Here is a 25,992-nt window from a genome sequence, read left to right as displayed (position 1 = left end):
CTCAAGTTAGGGCGAGGTTCTCCTCCTGTCCCTAACAGGGCTGTGGGGGCACATATGGGCGTTGTAAGGCCTCTCCCCCCATCCGATCTAAAAGAACCGGGCCTTCGACTTTACTCAAGTTAGGGCGAGGTTCTCCTCCTGTCCCTAACAGGGCTGTGGGGGCACATATGGGCGTTGTAAGGCCTCTCCCCCCATCCGGTCTAAAAGAATCGGGCCTTCGACTTTGCTCAAGTTAGGGCGAGGTTCTCCTCCTGTCCCTAACAGGGCTGTGGGGGCACGTTGGGGCGTTGTAAGGCCTCTCCCCCCATCCGGTCTAAAAGAACTGGGCCTTCGACTTTGCTCAAGTTAGGGCGAGGTTCTCCTCCTGTCCCTAACAGGGCTGTGGGGGCACATATGGGCGTTGTAAGGCCTCTCCCCCCATCCGGTCTAAAAGAATCGGGCCTTCAACTTTGCTCAAGTTAGGGTGAGGTTCTCCTCCTGTCTCTAACAGGGCTGTGGGGGCACATATGGGCGTTGTAATATCGGGCAACTTTCTGTCTGTAGGCTGCCATTCGAACCTGAGCAATCTCCCGCCTTTCTTCCAGCAGGTCGAGGTTGGCTCTGAGACTCTGTGCGTTTTGGGGTTCGTCGAATGCCACGACTCGTGCCGACGGGAGTTTAAGCTCGATCGGGATGATGGCTTCCGTACCAAAGGCTAAAGCAAAGGGAGTCTCCCCTGTAGGCAACCTCTGGGTGGTTCGATACGCCCATAGCACATGATAAAGTTCGTCCGCCCAAGTTTCTTTTGCTTTTTCGAGCCTTGTCTTAATCCCCTGCAAAAGGGTTCTGTTAGTTACCTCAGCTTCGCCGTTCGCCTGAGGATGGGCCACTGATGTGAAGTTGTGGGAGATGTTTAGATCTTCACAGAATTCAGCAAATCTGGCTCCTGCGAATTGCCGTCCATTATCAGTGATTAGGGTTCTAGACAAACCGAACCTGCACACGATCGATTTCCAGACGAAATCCTGCACTTTTGCTTCTGTGATTTTTGCTAGTGGCTCAGCCTCGACCCATTTAGTGAAGTAGTCGATTGCTACAAGGAGGAATTTCCTTTGACCGGACGCCATGGGAAAGGGGCCAAGAATATCCATCCCCCATTGTGCAAAAGGCCATGGGGCACTCAAGGGTGTGAGCTCGGTAGCAGGTTGTCTCTGGACGTTGGCGTATCTCTGGCATCGATCACACTTTTTGACATATTCGATCGAATCATGATGCATTGTTGGCCAGTAATACCCTTGGCGGAGTAGCTTGTGGGATAGAGACCTGGCACCCAAATGGCTTCCGCAAGCTCCCTCGTGTACTTCCCATAAAGCGTAGTCAGCTTCTGAGGGCCAGAGGCACCTCAAAAGGGGCGAGGAGTATGATCTTTTGTACAATTTGCCCTCATAAAGGATGTACCGGGAGGCTTGGTTTCGGAGTTTTCGGGCCTCTTTCGCATCCTGGGGGAGAATCCCATCTCTAAGATAGGTTACCAGCGGGTCGACCCAGTTGGGCTCGTGGTCGATCTCCATTACGAGTCGCGGTTCTTCCGTACTCGGATGTTTTAAAACTTCAAAGAGGATGCCTTTGGGCAATTCGGTCGGAGCCGATGTCGCCAGTTTGGAGAGAAGATCGGCTCTGGTATTCTCCGACCTTGGAATTTGCCTGATGTCGAAATTGCCAAAGGCAGGGGTGAACTCCTTCACCTTCTCAAGATATTTGGCCATACTGTCCTCCCGCGCTTCAAAGCTCCCGCTGACTTGCCCCACCACAAGTTGGGAATCGCTGTGCACCCGGAGTTGACCTATTCCAAGCTCCCTGGCGACCCTCAATCCTGCGATCAGAGCTTCATATTCCACTCCATTGTTTGTTGCGGAGAATTCAAAATGCAGAGCGTACTCCACGACGACTCCTTCCGGGCTGGTCAAGATCAGGCCTGCACCCGCGCCTGCCATGTTGGAAGATCCATCCACATGGAGGGTCCAAAAGCGATCGGAGGAACTGGCTTTTTCGTCGGGGGAGTTCGGTTGAGTCTTCAGGTCGTCAATTTTGCTTTGCTCAGGTTCGACCTCCTCGGGGATGGTGCACTCTACTATGAAATCCGCCAATATTTGGACCTTTATTGCCGGTCTAGGTTTGTAGTTGATGTCGAATTCTGTGAGCTCGATTGTCCATTTTGCCATTCTCCCAAAGGTATCAGCTCGGTGCAAAACCGCCTTGATCGGTTGATCGGTGAGTAACGTCACCGTGTGCCCTTGAAAGTAAGGCCGGAGTCTCCGAGCTGCAATCAACAAGGCGTAGGTCAGTTTTTCTAATTTAGTATACCTGGTCTCGGCGTCCCTCAACACGCGACTAATGTAGTAGACCGATCGCTGGACTTTCATTTCCTCTTTGACAAGGACAGCTGCAAGGGCTGTGGGAGAGACTGCCAGGTACAAAAATAATTCCTCTTTAGGCTCGGGCTTCGCCAGCAGTGGGGGCGAGCTAAGGTAGCTTTTTAATTCTTTGAATGCCTGTTGGCATTCAGAGGTCCAACAGGAGTTCTTCGGCTGCTTGAGGGTTTGAAAGAAGGGAAAACATCGTTCGGCCGACCTCGCGACAAAGCGATTAAGAGCCGCGACTCTTCCCGTGAGGCACTGAACCTCCTTGATCGACCTTGGGGCGGTCATATTTTGGATGGCGCAAATTTTCTCCGGATTGGCCTCGATCCCGCGCCCCGATACCATGAAGCCCAGGAACTTTCCTGAGGTTACCCCAAAGGTGCATTTGGTCGGGTTCAGCTTCATTCTATACTTTCGAAGAGCGCCAAAGGTTTCCTCGAGGTCGGCGACATGATTTTCGGAAGACCTGCTTTTCACGAGCATATCGTCCACGTAAACCTCCATGTTTCGACCGATCTGCTCCTTGAAGATTTTGTTCACCAGTCGCTGATAGGTTGCGCCCGCGTTCTTGAGGTCGAACGGCATAACCTTGTAGCAGTAAAGGCCGCGATTAGTGATAAAAGCTGTCTTTTCTTCATCTTCCAATGCCATTCTAATCTGGTTATAGCCGGAGAACGCATCCATAAAAGTGAGAAGCTCATGGCCTGAGGTAGCGTCCACCAGTTGGTCGATCCTGGGAAGGGGGTAGCTGTCCTTTGGGCAAGCCTTATTCAGCTTTTTGAAGTCGATACACATCCTCCACTTGCCGTTTGCTTTCTTGACCAAGACAACATTGGAGATCCACTTAGGATAATTGACTTCCTTGATAAATCCGGCCTTGAGAAGTTTATCCACTTCCTCGGCTATTGCCTTCTGCCTCTCCGGGGCATGGCTCCGGATCTTTTCTTTTGTCGGCCGATGTTTAGGGTCGACCGCCAGATGATGTTCCATGACTTCTATGTCGATCCCCGGCATATCCGTCGGGACCCATGCGAAAATGTCCGCATTCCTTCGGAGGAAATCCATGAGACGCATCCGCACCTCCTCCTCCAGGTTGGAGCCAATTAACACCACATGCTCCGCATTCCCATTGTTGGTGCAAAAATTTGCTTGCGCCGGAGAAGCTGGAGTCGGGGAAGCCGCGGTCGCCGCCGGGACCTGCAAGGGAAGTCTAAACCGGAGGTGGGGTTGCTCCGGCAAGACCCTCCGACGCTCAAGTCAGTTCTCTGTCTCAACAAGAATGGAGTGCTTGAACGGAGAATTTAGCAGAGTTTTGAGATAGGAAAATGAGCTTAAAGAATAACGTATCTGGATCCCCCTTTTATAGGCGGAGGAGGCAACGGATTGATGGCGACGTTTGTAACCGTCTGGTAGTGGGCCGCCCATGGTCAGGGGAATTGATTGCGAAAGATAATGGGGTAGACCCGTGGCTATCGTCATAGCCCACCACGTAGGGCCTGTTGCAGGTAGTGGAGCGGCGTCCGTTGCCGCTAGTTGTCAGCGAGTAGCGGGATCGTGCAGCACCTGCCGCAGGGAGCGGAGCAGAATCGTGGCCGTTGACACAGCCTATCAGAGAGTAATGGGTTCGCCGCAGGGGGTGATGGAGCCGCGCGGGATCCGCTATAGGAAGTGGAACAGGATCATGGTTGTTATTGTGATCTGCCAGGGGGCGCGGATCTGTTGATCGAGGCTCGGCAGTGGTCGGAGTTCGGCCTTTGTAGGAGTCCGGGAGGGGTCCTCCTTTCGGTTGAGGTCGTGGGTGGAGTCCGGCTCCAGCAGCTGATACTGAGGTCGGAGCCTGGCTCCCGTAGGAGTCCGGGCGGAGCTGTACTGCTGTCGATGGTGGAGCCCGGCTCCCGTAGGAGTCCGGGCGAAGCTGTTCTGCTGTCGATGGTGGGGCCTGGCTCCCGTAGGAGTCCGGGCGGAGCCGTTCTGCTGTCGATGGCGGAGCCCGGCTCCCGTAGGAGTCCGGGCGGAGCCGTTCTGCTGTCGATGGCGGAGCCCGGCTCCCGTAGGAGTTCGGGCGGAGCTGTGCTGCTGTCGATGGCGGAGCCCGGCTCCCGTAGGAGTCCGGGCGGAGCTGTTCTGCTGTCGATGGCAGAGCCCGGCTCCCGTAGGAGTCCGAGCGGAGCCGTTCTGCTGTCGATGGAGGAGCCCGGCTCCCGTAGGAGTTCGGGCGGAGCCGTTCTGCTGTCGATGGCAGAGCCCGGCTCCCGTAGGAGTCCGAGCGTAGCCGTTCTGCTGTCGATGGAGGAGCCCGGCTCCCGTAGGAGTCCGGGCGTAGCCGTTCTACTGTCGATGGAGGAGCCCGACTCCCGTAGGAGTCCGGGCGGAGCCGTTCTGCTGTCGATGGAGGAGCCCGGCTCCCGTAGGAGTCCGGGCGGAGCCGTTCTGCTGTCGATGGAGGAGCCCGACTCCCGTAGGAGTCCGGGCGGAGCCGTTCTACTGTCGATGGAGGAGCCCGGCTCCCGTAGGAGTCCGGGCGGAGCCGTTGTGCTGTCGATGGAGGAGCTCGGCTCCCGTAGGAGTCCGGGCGGAGCCATTCTGCTGTCGATGGCAGAGCCCGCTGTCGATGGAGGAGCCTGGCTCCCGTAGGAGTCCGGGCGGAGCTGTTCTGCTGTCGATGGCAGAGCCCGGCTCCCGTAGGAGTCCGGGCGTAGCCGTTCTGCTGTCGATGGAGGAGCCCGGCTCCCGTAGGAGTCCGGGCGGAGCCGTTCTACTGTCGATGGAAGAGCCCGGCTCCCGTAGGAGTCCGGGCGGAGCTGTGTTGCTGTCGATGGCGGAGCCCGGCTACTCGAAGTCGATTCCGTCAAGGATTTCGGCTGTGGGTATTTTATACCCAACACCATCTATTCTCAAATATTTTTTTTTATAATTTTACATCAATATGTAAAAATTTCAATCAACAGTTGAAACATATAAAAGAAAAAATTTGTTGATTATACAATGCATCAGGGGCACCCAGCCCCTATTGCAACTCTTGCAGATACATTTATATAATCAGCTAATATGAAAGCATTCATACATAGATCCATCACATGGATGTACCATAGTCCATAACCACTTAACATGTATTTTATAATAATTATAAAATATGATAATTAATATCTCATGTTATCTTAATTGTGATATCATTCATAAACATGTCAATAAAGATGTTTAAATATATGGGCATAAGGGACATCTAGGGTTTTTTGATTCAGGTTCAACACTTGATCCAATTTATAATTTTAAGTCAATCATGTGTCATCCTTTTTGAGTTGTGTTGACCAATTCTTAGGTTAACCTAAATTAATTAGGTTAGCATAGATTCGGTCAACCAGGACTCAAAACCTAACCGAATTAAGTAAATGATAATTTGATCAACCTAAATTAAACATAACTTCTAGTCAAATTAGAAATATGAATTTGATTTAATCTACAATCATAAATTTTAATCATATTAGATCAATAAATTATAGTTAAATCAAAACATCGACAAAAATCTTAATCCATGTCTGATGCATCCTTTCCATGATCAAAATTTTTTCGACTCCACACATACCTAAGACAACAACCAAGATGGAAGACCCACAATGGTGAGTGTCCAATAATATGGTGGTCGGCCCTTAGATTTTTGGTGAATGCATCAAATGCAAAAATCTCAAGTCTTAGCAATGTACATCCAATGGACCATTCCAAGGCTTCGCACATCCCATGCACTGGATTTACAATTCCATCGAAAATTAAATCATAGGATCTAACTTTAAACTTGTCTCACAAGTCTAAAGATTATAGAATTTAATATCTAAGTATGATCATGAATTTATAATATTTATCATTAACAAAAAGTGCATCAAAAATATTAATTAAACATCAATCAAAAAATCTAATTTTCACATAGTTGGAACTGGATCTAATCCATATCATAATAATAACATGAAATTTGATTGAATCAATCAAGGATGGCTCTGATACCACCGTTGGATTTTGATGACGTAACAAAATGTAAATTTTAAAAATTTTTATATGAATTCAACTATTAAAAATAAGTTTAACAATCAAACTAGACTACCAAAATACAAAATCCTAGGAACACCCTGATGATACCAATCAAATAATATAAGCATATATAACAAGAAGAGATCAGATGTCATATACCAACATGAAGATGATAATATAGTAATCTTGAGATCTTCACAAGACTCTAAAGTAGAAGTCTTCCAATGGTGATCCACACGGGACTGATCAGGGTCCTTCACAATTTGAAATAGTGCTGCAGCCTTCTTCGCAAGTACGTTGTCGATCATCCTTCGCAAGAACGGATTGCACCGCTACTTGCATACCTTCAAGACCTCCACTGGGACCACTCTACAAATCTTTTTTCACAAGAACACACCACACAAAAATCAAAATTGATGTTCAACACTTAAACAAACTGATTTTAGGACAAGCATCACATGCTTTCCTTTTTCTCTTCTCTTCTTTTCCATTTTTTTCTCTCTTATTTTTATCCTTTTCTTTCCAGATTTTTTTCCTATCTTTTCTCATCTAATCTCATGCCTAAAACTCTTTAGATTAGGATCTTATCCCTTATAGGTTGCCCCTTATATAAGGTATGAACAGGCACCACGAAATTTCCTAAGGGGCGCCAACTCTTGGCATCCCTTAATTCCTACACACAATGAATTAATTTTTGCATGAAATCTAATGGACTAAAGTGTAGAATAAGAAGAGTTTAACTAGTAGAAGGACTCTTCCTCTATGTAAAAAAATTTGAATGCCATCTGATGGCATGTGGATAAGGGAATGGCGTGAGAAACTAAGAGTCCAAAACAATAATGATTCTTCCCTTTCCCATCGCATAAATGTGTGGCGTCCCAAATAAATTTTGGCATGCAGTTCCTTCCAAGATAAGGACTCCTTCTCTTCCATGCCCACATATCCCAAGGCACCATTAGATGGTGCAAAAAAAATAAAGGGACATGTGGAAACATGTAAGGAAATTAAGAGGAGTATAAAAGAAGGACTCCTCTTCTTTAACGCCTAAATTAAATGGGGTGAAACATTTATTTGTGCTTGGCTTTTGACGTGGAGAAGGTTAATCTCATATAGAACTCTTTCATAAAAATCAGATAAGCCACCTATTTAATTATAGGTTCAAACTCAATCATATTAGGTCAAGGCAACAAGTTAAAAGGTTAGCACAAACACCTTTATACTGAACCTAATTAGGAACTTGGGTTAATTCATGTGCTAGCAATTCAATTAACCCATTGAATTTATAATAAATCCAAATAGATTGATGTTGAAGTTTTATGATTTCATGCATGCATGATTTTACAAAACAAGTATGCAGTAAAATTTTAAATTTTTTTAAATTAAATCTAATTTAATCTAAGCATGCATAAGATCAAATCTTAAAATCATAAACAGAATCATCATATATGAGATAAGATTCAGATATAAAAATCAAATAGAAAAAAATAAATATAAAAATATACCTAGACATAGATCAATCTTCAACATGAACTGATGATCATGGATATCTTTCGAAGGTCTCTTATAGCCGCACAAGCATCCGATCTCTACGGGTATCTACACAAGATTTTGATCTGATCAGAAGCCTTTTGATCTCATCAGAGTACTAGCTCCCTTACAGAAATCATATCTTGATGGTTGAAAATCTTCTTTTCTCTCAAAAGACTCTTAGAGAATAAGAAGATGTAGGAGGATCTTGATCTCTACACTAAAGATCATGAGAAGAATCTTTCTTCTCTTTTCTTCCTAAAATCCATGCACCAAATCTCTACAATAGAGATGTAAAAATTTTGTTCAACTTTTGGATAAAGAGAAAAGAAGATATCCATATCTAAACATAGACAAGAGGGAGAGAAGGAGATGTCCAAACAACCAATAATTGGTTGTGTAAGAAAGAAGGGATAACACCAACTTACCTCATGCCACTTTTCTTCACGTTGTCCCCTTCCCTCCCATGATTTTTCATGCACAAAAGGGGCTCCCTTTTGGCGTCAACCTGATCCTCCTCTCTGGTCTCTCATATCCCAAGGGGTGGTCTTTAAATAGGGAAGAGATGAGATAGTATTTGGATAGGAATCAAGAGTCCAAAACTATTAGGACTCTACCAAATTAGATGCCACCCAAACCAAGGAATTCGCCCAAATTTTTCATGCTAAAAAGGGAGGTTCTTTTCTTTCTTACATGGTAAAAAGAGGAGGAGAGGCATGCAAACCTGGTTGGTGTGGGATTTTTGTGGCGCACAAAATCTGGTTCAACATGGAGTCCTTTTTGGCACATCGAAGGGAAGTGCTTTATGATCATGGGACTCTTATTTAAGATGGCTGTTTTAAGTCAAATAAAATATCAATTAATCTTAATTATATTAGGACCAGATTAGACTTAAATAGATGAAAAACTAAATTTGATTTGGAGCCCAATCTATTTAGATTAGATGTCTCCTAATTGAAGGAGGAGTCCTAGTCCTATTGGACTCTTTCTTGGTGCTTGAGTCAAACTCAATTTTAATCCTAATTCTATTAGGATTTGGTGCACTCATGAAAATGAAAATTTTTAGTTCAATTAGAAATACATACATCCTAGTCTAATTAAAAATTAGATCAAACCTAAATCCTAATTCAACTGGGGCTAATCATCCGATCTTTTTGAAGTTATCCTATAATCCTATTGGGGTTGATCAAATCAAATCCATAATGAGTCAAATTAAATCCAATCAAATTAGACTTAACACAAGCCTCATTGCTCAATCAAATTGAGCCAATTACTAATTCTATTGCTAATTAATCTTTCTATAACTCACTAACTCCTTAGTAAGTTACATAATGCAATATTTGTATTAGATCAATTATCAATCAAATTGATAATCAAATCCTGTTATGATTCATAATCATAATTCAACCATCTGATCAGTCAAAAGTCTCTTTTGTGTGTGATCCAATAGATTCTATTCTGTCGGTAGTGAGATATATTATGATCTCTATCACAATATTATTAAAACTCTTTTCAATGGGTTGGAATAATTCTAACTCAGCCCATCAAGGCTCATTGATCATCAAGATGATCCTCATGAGACTCACAATCCACCAGTGATACCTAGTAGTATATAGTGACAACCTAGCAGAATAAAAGATGAATCTCTAAGTATAGTTAGTATATGATACAGTTCCTCTATCTTAAGTCCCGACCAGATGGCAGGTGATGGATAAATCGTCAAACCTCAATATCAGTTATATAATAGATTCAATCAGCTCGAGTCCATATGTGACTTTATGAAAACTCTTTTTCATCAGTCACACTACTATGGTCATAAACTTAAAGACTTAATCTCTTAAATTTTATAGGACTACTCCCTTCTACTAGGATCGATAGATTCCATCTTGATGCACATCCTACTCGTATAGTGGACTAACTGTCGCCAACATCTACTACAAGGGCTTCTTGAGATCCATATTGATGTGTCAGTCAAATTTCAATAGCCTCACTATGAGCAATAGTATCATCTCAAGTCAAAAGATCAGTCATACAACTACAGCATCGAGAAAGTCACTAACAAGTGAGCAGACATCCATGTGACTTCTCATGTTGGTCACGCTTAGTGCTAGTTGTTCTCTAACAACCACCTGCACTCTTGCTCCAGTGTCTTTACAGTGCAGACTCGAGACCCATCTGTCTGAAGGAAGCGATCCGTGCACTGGTTTATTTGGATCAATCATCATCTTCATGATGATCCTATGATCAGGAGTAATTTAGGAATCAACCATCAATGGCACATGCCTCAATTTCTCAACTCTTTAAGAATATGTGTCATCATCTTGTTAATTTTTTGGATGATTCATGGACACATAAATATGAATGATAATATAATTATCCAATAAATATAAAATTATATCCTAGAGATATGAAATATTTCAGTCAAGATTGGTTTCTAGGACATACATCCGACAATCTCCCATTTGCACTAAAACTAATCTGCCATGTACCAAGCCCTATCTTCACAAGATAGGCTATAGTCTTAGGCTAGCTAAGTGATTTATCAATGGGTCATCCACATCATATGTGGAGTTTGCTCTCTACACCTCTATGTATTTCTACTCAAGGTAGTCGCATGTTCTGTTGCTCTATGTGCTTGGATATCTGGTGAGACCTAGGCTCCTTAGCAAGGGCTATGATGTCTTTGTTTTTGAGTATAGTGTCATAGTATTTGATGACATGACAATCAATTCTGCAACTAACATTAAAACTAGAATGCATCCTATACATCTACAGTGTACTCAGCTTCCATTAATCGATTACTTGGAACTCTTCCAAGATATCGACATAAAAATACACCTGATAATGTAGACATTCTACCATCAATATCAGACATAAAATCTGAATTGATGTATCCTCCCACTCCTAGCTTTGATCCTTCTCCAAATTAAGAGCATATTCTTAGTTCTTCTTAAGAGCTTAAGGATATTTTCACAGCAATCCAGCACTCTTAGTCTGGATACAACTGATATCTACTTGTGACAATCATAGTAATAACTATATCAGTTTAAGTATATTACATAGCACATATCAATACTCGAGAGGATAGCAGACCTCTCTCCAAGATTTCTATGTTGAATCCTTTCAGTATCCAGTCTCTGTATTTTATCTATGAAAACACAAGCATCCAATCGTATCTATCTCTATAGATCTTTAAGATACTCACTTTATGTCTTTTATGGAGAAATCTATATTCAACCATATTTTAACTGATGTCAGTATTGGACACTCCCACTGACCCTTTTGAAATCTATAATTTCTCTTTTTTTATCAAACAATTTGATCATATCATCAAGATGACTATTCAACTCTAAGATTATTATAGACTTTGTGATCTTCTATCACAAGAAGTGAAATCCATAGGCTATTCCATATAGAAATCTTCAAAAGATCTCTTCTTAGGAAAGCTATTTCACATCCCTTTCTTGGAGTCGATGTCGTATATTACCTTGTTATAGGTTCTGGGATCATCTCTATGCTCCTCATCTCGTATGAGAAATGACTTTCTCTACATCCTCCGTTAAGCATACCCAAATACCTTTCGAGAGGATAGGAGATGCTACTATATATACGAGGTGGAGGAAGAATATACGTCTACTGACTCATAATGATAAATAGGTTCTTAAGGTCCCAAAGCTCCCTACTCTTCAGAGATATTCTCTTCGAGCATAACTTTCCTCCCACTGCTTTATCCTAGTCAAATAATTTTTCAAGAAGATAGCATGTCAGAACACAGTCACATTGTAATCCTATCAGAAAGTAGTATCCCAAACTCTTTTAGGATGAGCTTTATAGATCTATCCTCTAACATATCCACCTGCTGTCTTAGACACAGGCTAGACATCCTTGAATCTTAGAATAATCAAGATTCAGTTCTCACCATGCCACATCTCATATAGTGTGATAGGAACAGGTTTAGAGAGAATCTAATTCCATAGAAATAAAGTATGTCTCTAAAAAAATATAAATAAATCAATGAAGTTCATTATAGACCAGACCGTATCTCATATAGTCCCATGACTCTTCTTATCTCGTTGAGCTGAGATATTCTAAGAGCAGTCCAATATGAAACTATGCCATTTTATGAGATAATAAAAAAAAAATTTATTGATGTTGCATCCTCGATCCGATCAAAGTATCTTTAAAAATTTTTGATTTGTTTCTCTACTTACATCTGAATTCTTCAAACCTTTCAAAAATTTCAGATTTGTATCTTATATACAAAGTAGAGACAACTCCTTGGTTAGCATATCACATGGGCTACACACATCAAATATGTACAAGGATAAGTATCTCAGTGGTCCTTTTTCTCTTGTCCCACTTTCTAGCCTAGATAAATTTAAGATAATTTGGACTCCCTTCACAGTAGACCTTAAAACACCATTAGAGAAAACTAAATTTGAATAAAACTCTTTGACCAAATCAATATATACCGGTTCAGACAAACTTAAGAAAGACTTCCACCCTTGCTTAATTAGTTTTTCTCCAATAGAAAAACCATCATACCTCAAAAATTTGAAGTCTACATTTCTACCTAAAGCAACCTTCCTTGTAGATAAGAGAATCTTACTTGGAGTGATCGGTGGAGATGCTTGGGTCGGCTCATGTGCTGCCTTCTTCTTCCTTTCCTCTACCTCCAAGGATCTAACCAACTTCTTTCTTTGTGGCATTCTCATTTTGGGGCCATGTCCTAAGGAGAGGATGGATAATGGTCAAGAAAGTGGAGAAAGATGTGAATTAAAGTGAAACTAAGAGAAGAAGATGATTTTGGAGAGTTTCTCATGGATTCTATGGGTTAGGATTTGGAATTTGGGGAAAACAAGAGAGTGAGCTGTGAGATCAAAAAATTTGAGGAGAGTGATCCACGATTTTGTGAGATTTTTGAATTTTTGGGAGATCTAGAATGAGATTCCTAGGTTTGGGATGAGAGGGAGATGAAGAGTTTTGGGATTTGAGGTTTGAGATACCCCAGAGGTCCTTTTAATGGAACAGAATTTGGGTCGGCTCACATGAAATCCATTTATCTGATCAATTAGGATGTCTCACATGGGTCATCCCATCCAGACAAAGTTCAGACGATGAGAAAAAGATTTAAAAATGAGAAAAAATTCAAAAGAAAAAATTTGAAATTGATCATATCGAGTTGAGATGATTATTGAAAATCCAGATAAAATTTGATATGATTTTAATTGAGTATTTCAATGAAAAAAATCCAAAAAGGTATATGAATAGCACAGATAATTTTTAATTGACTTAAAAAATTCTCAAAAAATGATTGATAGCTCCCAAATTTAGGATAATGAAGTCAAAAAATTTTAAATAAATTTTGAGAGTAAAATTATGATTGAAATTTTAGCAGAAGAGTCTAAGATACCCAATTCTCTTCTAATTTCATAAAATTTATTTTTATTTAATACTTTGGTGAAAATATCAGCTAGTTATTTTTCAGTGTTTATGTATTCAAATGTTATATCATTATTTTGAACATGTTCTCTTATAAATAATATCTAATTTTAATGTATTTTGATCTAGAGTATTAAATTAAATTTTTGATCAAATTGATAGCACTAGTATTATCTCATTTTATGAAGATATTTTTAAGTTCAATATCAAAATCTATGAGTTGTTACTTAATCTACAGGATTTGAGCACAGCAACTTCCAGCTACAATGTTTTCAGCCTCAATCGTAGATAATGCCACTGAATTTTGCTTCTTGCTGAACCAAGAGATTAAGTTTACTCCTAAAAATTGATAAGTTCTACTAGTACTTTTTCTATCTAGCTTACATCCAGTAAAGTCTACATCTGAATAACCTATTAAGTCCATAGAAGATTGTTTTGAAAATCAAAGACCTAGGTTTTGTATTTCTTTTAAATATCTAAAAATTCTCTTAACAGCATTTAAGTGAGATTTTTTAAAATTAGATTGATATCTTGTACACATGCATACACTGAACATTATATCAGATCTACTAGCAATAAGATATAATAAAGAGTCTATCATGTCTCTATAGAGTTTTGAATCAATATTTTTACTATGCTCATCTTTTTCTAATTTACAAAAAGGTATCATAGGTGTACTTATAATTTTTGAGATAACCATTCTAAATTTCTTTAATAGTTCTCTTGTATACTTACTTTGGATGATAGAGATCTTTTTTTCATTTGTTTAATCTAGAGTCTGAGGAAGAAAAAGAGTTCTCCCATCATGCTCATCTCGAACTCCTCCTGCATGAGCTTGACAAACTCTTGACACAAATCTTCATTAGTAAACCCAAATATAATATCATCAACATATATCTATATAACTAGAATTTTTTTATCTTTTTTTTTATAAAAAGAGTAGTATCAATATTTCCTCTTGAAAAACTATTTTCTAATAAAAACTTACTTAATCTTTCATACCATGCCCTAGGAGCCTATTTTAATTCATATAAAGCTTTGTTTAACTTAAACACATGATCTGAAAATTTATGATTTTAAAAATCAGAAGGTTGTTCTATATATACTTCTTCAGCAATATAACCGTTAAGAAAAGCACCCTTAATATCCATTTGAAATAATTTAAAGTTCATAAAACAAGCAAAAGTAAGTAGCATTCTTATTGCTTCTAGTCTAGCAACAGAAGCAAATATTTCATCAAAATCAATTCCTTCTTGTTGATTGTATCCTTTAGTAACTAATCTTGCTTTGTTTCTTATTATATTTCTATCTTCATCTAATTTATTCTTATATACCCATTTAGTTCCTATTATAGGGTGATTTTTAGGTCTAGCAACTAGTGTTCATACATTGTTTCTTTCAAATTGATTTAGCTCTTTTTGCATGGCAAATATCCAATTATGGTCCTTTTCAGCTTCATCTATTTTTTAGGTTCTAGATGTGAAATAAAAGCTACATAATTATAAACATCTCTAAGTGAAGATCTAGTTCTTACTCCTTATATCGGATCATCAATTATTAATTTTTAGGGTGATTGTGGATATACCTCTATTTCCATGGAAGATTACCTGTCTTGAGGTTATTCTTGAATGTTCTGATCATTGATGCTTTCATTCAATTGATCTTTGTTTTGCTCATTTGAGTCATTGAGAGTGAGTTCTTTCATTTCATCTTCTATGATACCTGCATCATCAGCATCCTCTCTCTTTCTTGATGAAAGATCATTAGTTTCATCAAAAATAACATGAATTGACTCTTCCACTACTAGTGTTCTTTTATTGAATATTCTAAAAACTTTGCTAGAAGTGGAATAGCTAAGAAAGATAGCTTCATTAGATTTTGCATCAAATTTACCTAAGCTATCTTTATTATTATTCAAAATAAAATATCGACAACCAAAAATATGAAAATAACATATATTAAATTTTCTACCTCTCTATAATTCATAAGGTATGTTCTTTAAAATAGATCTTATTAAAGCATAGTTTAAAATGTAACATGCTGTGTTAATTGTCTCTGCTTAAAAATATTTTGAGAGTTTGCTTTCACATAGTATGGTATGGATCTTTTCTTTTAGGATTCTATTTTTTCTTTCAACAACTCCATTTTGTTGTGATGTTTTAGGTACTTAGAAGTTATTATCTATACCCTTTTTATCACAAAATTTTCAAAATTTTTATTTTCAAATTCAGTGTCATGGTCACTTCGAATAGAAACAATTGATAAACCTTTTTTATTCGAAATCTTTCGGCAAAACTTAGAGAATGCAGAAAATGCTTCATCTTTAGAAGCTAAAAACAAAACCCAAGTAAAACACAAAAAATCATCAATAATAACAAAACCATATCTTTTTTCTCCTAGACTAGTTGTCCTTGTAGGATCAAATAAATCCATATGTAAGAGTTCTAAAGGTTTAGAAATTGAAATAATAAATTTAGATTTAAAGAAAACTCTTGTTTGCTTACCTAATTGACATGCGTCATAAATTTTATCTTTGTCAAAATTAATTTTTGGTAAACCAATAATTAAATCTTTTTTAATAATTTTAGAAAGTGTATGCATACTAATATGTGTAAGCCTACGGTGCCAAAGCCAACTAGTCTCATTAATTTTAGCATTCATGGCCACAAGACATTGCATATTTCGTAAGGATAGATCATCCAAATCAACTATATATACATTGCCATGCCTATATCTAATGAATCTAATGCTAACATCAATGGGACTAGTTACAATGCACATAGATGATTCAAAAATTATTTTATAATCTTTATCACATAATTGACTAATACTTAAAAGATTATGCTTAAGACCATCTACAAGTAATATATTTTCAATATAAGTGGAGAGAGTGATACCAATGTTACCAATACCGATGATCTTCCCTTTGCTATTATCTCCAAAGGTGACCATCCCTCCATTTTTGACTTCCAATGTAATGAATTGAGATTCATCACCAGTCATATTATTGAGCATCCACTATCGAGATACCACTTCTATTTTGTTGCTTGGAATGCAAGATATACCTGCACACATGAAATCAATTTTTAACCTTAGGTACCCAAGCTAACTTGGATCCTTTGGAGTTAGTCATAATAGTTTCTTTTGAAATCCATATTTTTTTAATATTTCTAGTATAAAATTTATTTGATAAATATGAATAAGCTTTATGCCCTACCTTGCCACATCTAAAACAAGTAATATTTGACAGTTTTCTTGTAGATGCATTGACAAAAATATTTTTTAAAAATTTTTGCTTTCTTAGAGTGTTATAGCTAAGTCCAGCTTTATCATATACAGCTTTTTGACTATCAATGATCATCTGAAGTTTGTTTGAACTTAATGTAAATCTATCAACTATAGATTTTAACTTGGTTACCTCTTCCTTTAGTTCTTGATTTTTTTTACAAGAGTTTCATTTTGACTAAAAAGTTTATCTTTTTCTTTTATCAGAGATTGATTCTTTAGTTGTAATTCCTCATTTTTCTTATCAACTTCTTCTTTTTCCTTAGCTAATGCATGGTTTTTTGATTTTAGATTTTTATTTTTTGTTCCTAATTCTTTTAGGTCATTCAAAAATTCATGAAAAACTTCTAACAATTCATCATAAGTAAATTCACTTTGAGTTTTGGGTGATACCTTATTTTCATGTGCCATAAGGCACAGATTGGCTTCTTCATGAGTTTCTTTGACAGTGGTGGAGTCATCACTATCACTCTATGTAGCCATCATGGCCTTCTTCTTCTTGAATTTCTTTTGGCCTTTCTTGAGCTGGGGGATTCTGATCTAAAGTGGCCTGGCTTCTTGCAAACATAGTAGATGATGGGCTGTTTCTTTTTTCTTTCTTTACTCGATTCTTCCTTGACAGGTGGTCTTCTTTTGGTCCTTATCTTTTTCTCCTCATGAAGCATCTAAATTTTTTAGTAATCAGGGCCAAATCCTCATCTTCCTCCCTATTGTCTGATTTTTCTATCTTCTTCTTCCTGAGCTGTCGACTTGAGAGCTATGGTCCTCTTTCTTTTGATTTTCTCCTCAGTGTGTTGCTTTATGGTCAGTTCGTGAGTCATGAGGCATCCAAGCAGCTCCTCCAATGGTAGAATATTCAAATCCTTGGCCTCTTGGATTGTAGTGACTTTTGCCTCCCATGATCTTGATAAGAAGCTGAGCACTTTTCTCACAAGATCACTGTTAGAATAATATTTGTCAAGACTTTTTAAACCATTTATGATGTCAATAAAATGAGTGAACATTTGAGTTATTATTTCTTCAAGTTTTATTTTAAACAGTTCATAGTTGTGCACAAGTATATTGATCTTAGATTCTTTTACTTGGTTTATGCCTTCGTGTGTGACTTCTAATCTATGCCAAATCTCTTTAGCTGAGTTACATGTAGATATGCGATTAAATTCATTAGCATCCAAAGCATAATATAAAATATTCTTGGCTTTAGCATTGAGCTGAGTCATTTTCTTATCAAGTTCATCCCATTCACCTTCCAGCTTAGAGAGAGACATACCATCAATCAATTTAGTGGGTGTGTATGGTCTATTTACTATGACACTTCACATGTCATAGTCAAATGCTTGAATAAAAATTCTCATCTGAGCTTTTCAATAGGTGTAGTTTGACCCATTAAAAAGTAGAGATCGATTTGTAGATTGCTCCTCAGCTAGGGATGTGCCAAATTGGGCTGCCATTGATCTTTAGCTCTTGATAGTTAAATCAAGTAAGAATTAGAGCACCAAGCTGTGACACTACTTGTTGCCCAGATATGGAGCCCAAGAGAGGGGGTAAATTGGATCTTTTTGAAATTTTAAAGATTAATGTACTAAAACATATGCTAAAGTGTTTGAGTGGGCAGAATTGATTTCCAATAAAAATAAATTCAAACATAAATGATAAGATTGCAAGTATAAGGCATAAAGAATAAGTAAAGAGAGGCAAGCACAACAAACACAAAGAATTTATAGTGATTCGGTGCCAACTTTACACCTACATCCACTCCCCAAGTCCCTACTTAAAAATTCAATCTACTAAATAGATTCAAAGGATTACACCATGTCTGACACCTTCGACCCTTGATATCCAGTAAGAATATTTATTTTCTGGATACAAGCCAACCCTCAACAATTCAATTCAAGATTCGGATCAATCCAACCGAGTTTTGGAACCCTCCAAAACTCAAAAATTCAAATACAATTTTAGAAAAATAGGGTATAAAAAATTCAGCACATAATCTCCTTAAATAGATATAATAAATGCAATAAAAATATAATACTCAAGGAGAAGAAGTTTTTGCTGAATATCCTCAAAAAATTTCATACTTGATTGCTGTTAGAGAGTGGTTGGTGAAGTGATTAAATACTTTTTTTCTCTCTTTTAGGGCTTGTTGGGTATAAAATACCCCCCAGCTGAAGTTCATGATAGGAGCGACCCTCCAGGGATTCTACTGACGTCTGACCTCCGACGACATCTCGTCGAACCTCTCTGGCGATCGAGCCTCCACAACATTCCCAAGTTCTGTCGATGGATAAACCCCCACCAACGTCGATCGGATTCTTCACGATGGATGGATTCCATCCAAGTTTCCACGGTGATCGACCACCTTTAAGACTTCGTCCGGACTCCTATGGGAGCCAAACTTCATCCCCGACTTCAACTGCAAGAAGACTCCGTCCGGACTCCTACGGGAGCTGGACTTGGCCCCCGACTTTGATTGCAAGTAGACTCCGTCCGGACTCCTACGGGAGCCGGACTTCGCCCCCGACTTTGATTGCAGGTAGACTCCGTTCGGACTCCTACGGGAGTCGGACTTCATCCCCGACTTCAGCGGCAGGAAGACTTCGTCCGGACTCCTACGGGAGCCGGACTTCATCCCCGACTTCAGCGGGAGGAAGACTTCATCCGGACTCCTACGGGAGCCAGACTTCATCCCCGACTTCAGCGGCAGGAAGACTTCATCCGGACTCCTACGGGAGCCAGACTTCGCCCCCAACTTTGACTGCAGGTAGACTCCATCCGAACTCCTATGGGAGCTGAACTTCACCCCTGACTTTGATTGCAGGTAGACTCCATCCGGACTCCTACGGGAGTCGGACTTCACCCCCGACTTTGACTGCAGGGAGACTCCGTCCGGACTCCTACGGGAGCCAAACTTCATCCCCGACTTCAGCGGCAAGAAGACTTCGTCCGGACTCCTACGGGAGCTAGACTTTGCCCCCGACTTTGACTGCAGGTAGACTCCGTCCGGACTCCTACGGGAGCCAGACTTCGCCCCCGACTTTGATTGTAGGTAGACACCGTTCGGACTCCTACGGGAGCTGGACTTCGCCCCCACTTTGATTGCAGGTAGACTCTGTCCGGACTCCTACGAGAGCTGGACTTCGCCCTCGACTTTGACTGCAGGGAGACTCCGTTTGGACTCCTACGGGAGCCGGACTTCATCCCCGACTTCAGCGGCAGGAAGACTTCGTCCGAACTCCTACGGGAGCCGGACTTCGCCCCCGACTTTGACTGCAGGTAGACTCCGTCCGGACTCCTACGGGAGCTGGACTTCACCCCGACTTTGACTGCAGGTAGACTCCGTCCAGACTCCTACGGGAGTCAGACTTCGCCCCCGACTTTGATTGCAGGTAGACTTCGTCCGGACTCCTACGGGAGTCAAACTTCGCCCCTGACTTTGACTGCAGGTAGACTCTGTCCGGACTCCTACGGGAGCCAGACTTCTCCCCCGACTTTGATTGCAGGTAGACTCCGTCCGGACTCCTACGGGAGCCAGACTTCATCCCCAACTTCAACCGCAGGTAGACTCCGTCCGGACTCCTACGGGAGCCAGACTTCGCCCCCGACTTTGATTGCAGGTAGACTCTGTCCGGACTCCTACGGGAGCCAGACTTCGCCCCTGACTTTGATTGCAGGTAGACTCCATCTAGACTCCTACGGGAGCCGGACTTCGTCTCCGACTTCAGCGGCAGGAAGACTTCGTTCGGACTCCTACGGGAGCCGGACTTCATCCCCGACTTCAGCGGCAGGAAGACTTCGTCCGGACTCCTACGGGAGCCGGACTTCATCTCCGACTTCAGTGGCAGGAAGACTTCGTCCGGACTCCTACGGGAGCCAGACTTCACCCCCGACTTTGACTGCAGGCAGACTCCGTTCGGACTCCTATGGGAGCCGGACTTCGCCCCTGACTTTGATTGCAGGTAGACTCCGTCCGGACTCCTACGAGAGCCAGACTTCGCCCCGACTTTGACTGCAGGGAGACTCCATCCGGACTCCTACGGGAGCCGGACTTCATCCCCGACTTCAGCGGTAGGAAGACTTCATCCGGACTCCTACGGGAGCTGGACTTTGCCCCCGACTTTCATTGCAGGTAGACTCTGTTCGGACTCCTACAGGAGCCAGACTTCACCCCTGACTTTGACTGCAGGGAGACTCTGTCCGGACTCCTACGGGAGCTAGACTTCGTCCCCAACTTCAGCGGCAGGAAGACTTCGTCCGGACTCCTACGGGAGCCGAACTTCGCCCCTGACTTTGACTGCAGGTAGACTCCGTCCAGACTCCTATGGGAGTCAGACTTCACCCCCGACTTTGATTGCAGGTAGACTCCGTCCGGACTCCTACGGGAACCGGACTTCGCCCCCGACTTTGACTGCAGGTAGACTCCATCCGGACTCCTACGGGAGCCGAACTTCGCCCCCGACTTTGATTGCAGGTAGACTCTGTCCGGACTCCTATGGGAGCCAGACTTCATCCCCGACTTCAACCGCAGGTAGACTCTGTTCGGACTCCTACGGGAGTCGGACTTCGCCCCCGACTTTGATTGCAGGTAGACTCCGTTCGGACTCCTACGGGAGTCGGACTTCGCCTCCGACTTTGATTGCAGGTAGACTCCGTCCGGGCTCCTATGGGAGCCAGACTTCATCCCTAACTTCAACTGCAAAAGGACTTCGCCCGGACTCCTTCGGAAGCCGGACTTCATCCCCGACTTTGGCTGCAGGAAGACTTCGTCCGGACTCCTACGGGAGCCAGACTCCGAGCCCCTACTGCAAGCGACTCACTCCGAGTTTCCGCTGCAAACGATTCACTTCAAATTTCTATCACGAGCGGCCTTGGTCGAGACTCCTCGATAAATGATCCCCATCCGAGCCTCTACGGGGATCGGATTCCAACCAAGATCTGGACCTCCTGGCAGGCCATAGTAACAGCCACAACTCTGCTCCACTTCCTGCAACAGATTCCACGCAGTTCCATCACTCCCTGGCAGGCCACTGTAACAGCCACGACTCTGCTCCACTTCCTGTGACGGATTTTGCGTGGCTCCATCACTCCCTGGCAAACCATAATAGTGGCCACGATTCTGCTCCACTTCCTGCGACGGATACCACACGGTTCCTCCACCCTCTGGCAAGTCGCGACAACGGGCGCCGCTCCACTCCATGCAACAGACTCCACGTGGCATGCCCCGGTGATGGCCACGATCCCACTCCACTACTCTCCGCAATAAACTCCTCCTGACCCTGGGCAGCCCACTGCCAGACGGTTACAGACATCGCTATCAGTCTGTTGCCCCCTCCGCCTATAAAAGGGGGACCCCAGATACGTTATTCTCTAAGCTCTAATTTCTATCCCAAAAACTCTGCTAAAATTTTGTTCGAGCACTCCATTCTTGTTGAGGCAGAGAACTGACTTAAGCATCGGAGGGTCTTGCTGGAGCAACCCCACCTCCGATTTAGACTTCTTTTGCAGGTCCCGACGGCGACCGCGACTCCTCCGACTCCAACTTCTTCGACGCAGGCAGATTTTTGCACCAACAGGATTGGTGCTAGAGGAAGGGCCTGTGTCTTCGCAGTACCCTTGTTCTTAAAGGAGTGCTCAACGGGACCGCCTCCGGCCATCTTTTCTGACATCCACTCCTCCTTCCCCACTAGGTCTTTGCCCGATACCTCCCCCAAAGCATCCACGCGGCGATCCATGGCCTCTACGGCTAGATCTCAGGCTCCGGCCTCACCTCCAGTTTCCCAACCTCCTCCTCCTCCGGCATGGTGGTTGGCGTGGAGCAATTCGACTTACTGGTGCAGCAGGTCAGAGGCCTCACTGAAGCTGTGCAGGCCATGCAACAGCAGCAGCAGCCGCAGGCATCAGTGCGACTGGAAAGAGCATCACTGGAACTCCAAAATCCGACGGTAGGACAGGCCACTTGGGCCAGCCGCCCCGTCTTTTCTGGAAAGATGAATCCGAGGGTGGAGAGCCCTCAGTCAAATCATGATTCCACCCTTGGAAGATCTCTACCTCCATTCTGTCAGAAGACCCTCGAAACCCGTAGTCGAGAGGATTTCCTGGACGGAGGCTTCAGGAGATGAACCGACGGATCGAGGGACTCCACCATGCTCCCCCCCTTATGGTGAGGATATTTGTACTGACCCTCCCTTTTCTCAAATGATCATGCAGGAACCGATCCCGCCAAACTTCAAGCTCCCTCAATTTGAAAGCTACGACGGGACTTCGGACCCAGTGGACCACCTGGAGGCCTTTCGGATAATGATGCTGCTTCATGGCGCACCCGACGCCATTCTATGCTGAGCCTTCCCATCCACCTTGAAGGGAGTGGCGAGAAACTGGTACTCGATGCTGAAGTCGGGTACCATCTTTTTCTTTGATCAGATGAGCCACCAGTTTGTGGCTCATTTTGTTAGCAGCCGGCATCCCCGAAGGATTCGAGTCCCTCATCAACATCAAGCAGAGGGAAGGGGAGTTCATTTGGGCCTACATCAACCGTTTCAATGTCACCGCATTGGAGGTCCAGAACTTGGACCAATCGGTAGCGATGGCCGCCTGAAAGGCGGCCTTCAGAAGAACGATCTTTTATTCTCCCTAGAAAAGAAGTACCCCAAGGATTTTGCTGACTTGTTAGCTCAGGCCGAAGGGCACGCCCGAGTGGAAGAAGCCTTCAAAATGAAGGATGAGGAGACTGCAAGAGAGCGGCAGGCGGGAGACTCGAGTAAGCCCACAGTCGAAAAAGCCCGAGAGAAGCTCAGCCACGTTCTCGAACTCCTTCCGGACACAAGCACGTCCAGACTCCCCCCCCGAGCATGCAGGCAGGGAAGCCTGGAGTGCCGGGCTCGACGGGGCTCTCCCCCAGGAAGGTTCCGCAGCTATACCCCCCTCAATGCATCGAAAACTCAGGTGCTGATGGAGGTCAGAGAGCAGCTCCCAAGGCCAGAGAGGATGTGCACGCACCCCGGAAAGCATAATCCCAACAAGTTCTGCCTCTACCATTGTGACCATGACCACGACACGGAGGAATGCATCCAGCTCCGAGATGAAATCGAGGAGCTCATCCGATGGGGTCGACTCGATAGGTTCATTCGGTGCCGGCCTGAGAGTAGAGAAGATCGGCCAAGGGCCCTACCGCAGCCTGAGCCGCTAAGGAGGGAAGAGCAGCCCGGAGATCGGCCTCCAATTGGGATCATCAACTCCATCTCTGGAGGACCTTGACAGGAAGCAGACCTTCCACAGCCCTAGGGTTTGAAAACTTACTTGTAACGACAGGGGACGACCCCGTCGGACAACAAAACAAACTCCAATGTGGGCAAGGTCGAAGGCCCAATTATCTGTAGACCAGATGGGGGGAGAGGCCATACAGCACCCATATGCGCCCCCACAGCCATGTTAGGGACAGGAGGAGAACCTCACCCTAACATGAGCAAGGTCGAAGGTCCGGTTATTTGTAGACCGGATGGGGGGAGAGGCCATACAGCACCCATATGCGCCCCCACAGCCATGTTAGGGACAGGAGGAGAATCTCGTCCTAACATAAGCAAGGTCGAAGGCCCGATTATTTATAGACCGGATGGGGAGAGAGGTCATACAGCACCCATATGCGCCCCCACAGCCATGTTAGGGACAGGAGGAGAACCTCGCCCTAACATGAGCAAGGTTGAAGGCCCGATTATTTGTAGATCGGATGGGGGGAGAGGCCATACAGCGCCCATATGCACCCCCACAGTCATGTTAGGGACAGGAGGAGAACCTCGCCCTAACATGAGCAAGGTCAAAGGCCTGGTTGTTTGCAGATCAGATGGAGGGAGAGGCCATACAGCACCCATATGTGCCCCCACAGCCCTATTAGGAATAGAAGGGGAACCTCATCCTAACCCGAGCTGAAATCGATCACATCGAAAATAGGGGAAGAACCTCGTCTCGACGCCAATTAAGGTTCGACCATTCGAGACCCGACAAAAAAGAAGAAAAAGAAAGAGAATGAGGGAAATGTGAAGGAACAGCGGTGGGCCATCCCAACAAAAAATGGAGGCCGAACTACACTAAAAGCGAAAAGGACCTCATCTCTATAAAGAGGGAGGAAGAGAAAGTAAGATCTACAGCCGCGAACAAAAGACAAATCGATGCAGCAATGGCTAGGAACCTCCAAGCGGCGTCGACGCCAAACCAACCAAAAGCACAAGAAACTCGATAATGATGACCTAGTACAAAGATGAACAAGGGACCTTCGAACAACATCGACATCGCATGGGACAAAAATGAAAGAAGTCCGATGCATGATGATTTGACACGATGTATGGGTAAGGTAACAAAAACTTTTTCATTTCATTAGCAAAATGTGTGTTACAGAGCCTGAAAAAAAATAAAACAAAACAAAACAACAACAACAAAGACAACAACGACAACAACGACGGCGACAACAAATAGACAAACGGCAAAAGAAGACACGCAGGAGGACAAAAGGCAAAAGAGCCCTAAGGGGGCCCAGCTTCCTCCGACCTCGAACTCTCGACTTCGACCCTCATCAGGGAGTGCCTTAAGCTCTCGACTTCTGCTTCCAATTCCTTCTCTCTCATTAGCATTTCCATATATCTCCGATGAAGCCGCTGACTCTCATTCTCCGCCTCTCGGTGCCTTTTTCTCAGGACCTCAGATTCTGCCTCCGCATCCCTGACTGCCTACTGCTCATGTACTAGCTGGATCTTCAATTGTTGCAACTCAGCCTTCCCCTCCCCAAGGGCGACAGATAGCACTTCTACGGTTCTTCTCAGGGATTGGAGTTCGTCGGGACCCCGAACAGGAGCAAACTGAGCTCCTTCAGCTAGTCGCCTTTGAAGGCGGGCAACCTCGTCGGTCGCCATCCTGAGCTTCCCTCTATAGTCGTTCACCTGCTTGCACCAGTCGGCCCGATGCGCATTATAGCCCGCCTCGGCATCCTGGAGCTGTTGCTGAAGGTCGGAGACCTTCTTCGACCATTTCCGATCACTGTCGGCACGAGTCAAAAGCCGGGATGAGCTTCCTTCCAACTGGCTAATCCTCTCCTACGCAGTCGATAGCTCCACTCTGAGAGAACTGATCTTGGCAGCTTGAGCCCAAGATCGATCGCTGGTGCGCTTCTTGTGTTCCTCGAGCTCCTTCTCGAAGTTCGCCTTTCTCTGGCTGTACTCCATGATCCCCTTCACATGGAGGTTTCGAAAGTGGGTGGCCTCCGTGGTGGCTTCAGAGTGGCTCTTCCTCAACCTGCGAAGCTCGCCATCTATCTTCTTCGACCTTTTTGTTAAAT

This window comes from Elaeis guineensis, chromosome 5 (assembly GCF_000442705.2).
Source record: "Elaeis guineensis isolate ETL-2024a chromosome 5, EG11, whole genome shotgun sequence".
NCBI lineage: Eukaryota > Viridiplantae > Streptophyta > Magnoliopsida > Arecales > Arecaceae > Elaeis > Elaeis guineensis.
The sequence above is the reverse complement of the archived record's forward strand: the minus strand, read 5'-3'. Positions refer to the sequence as shown.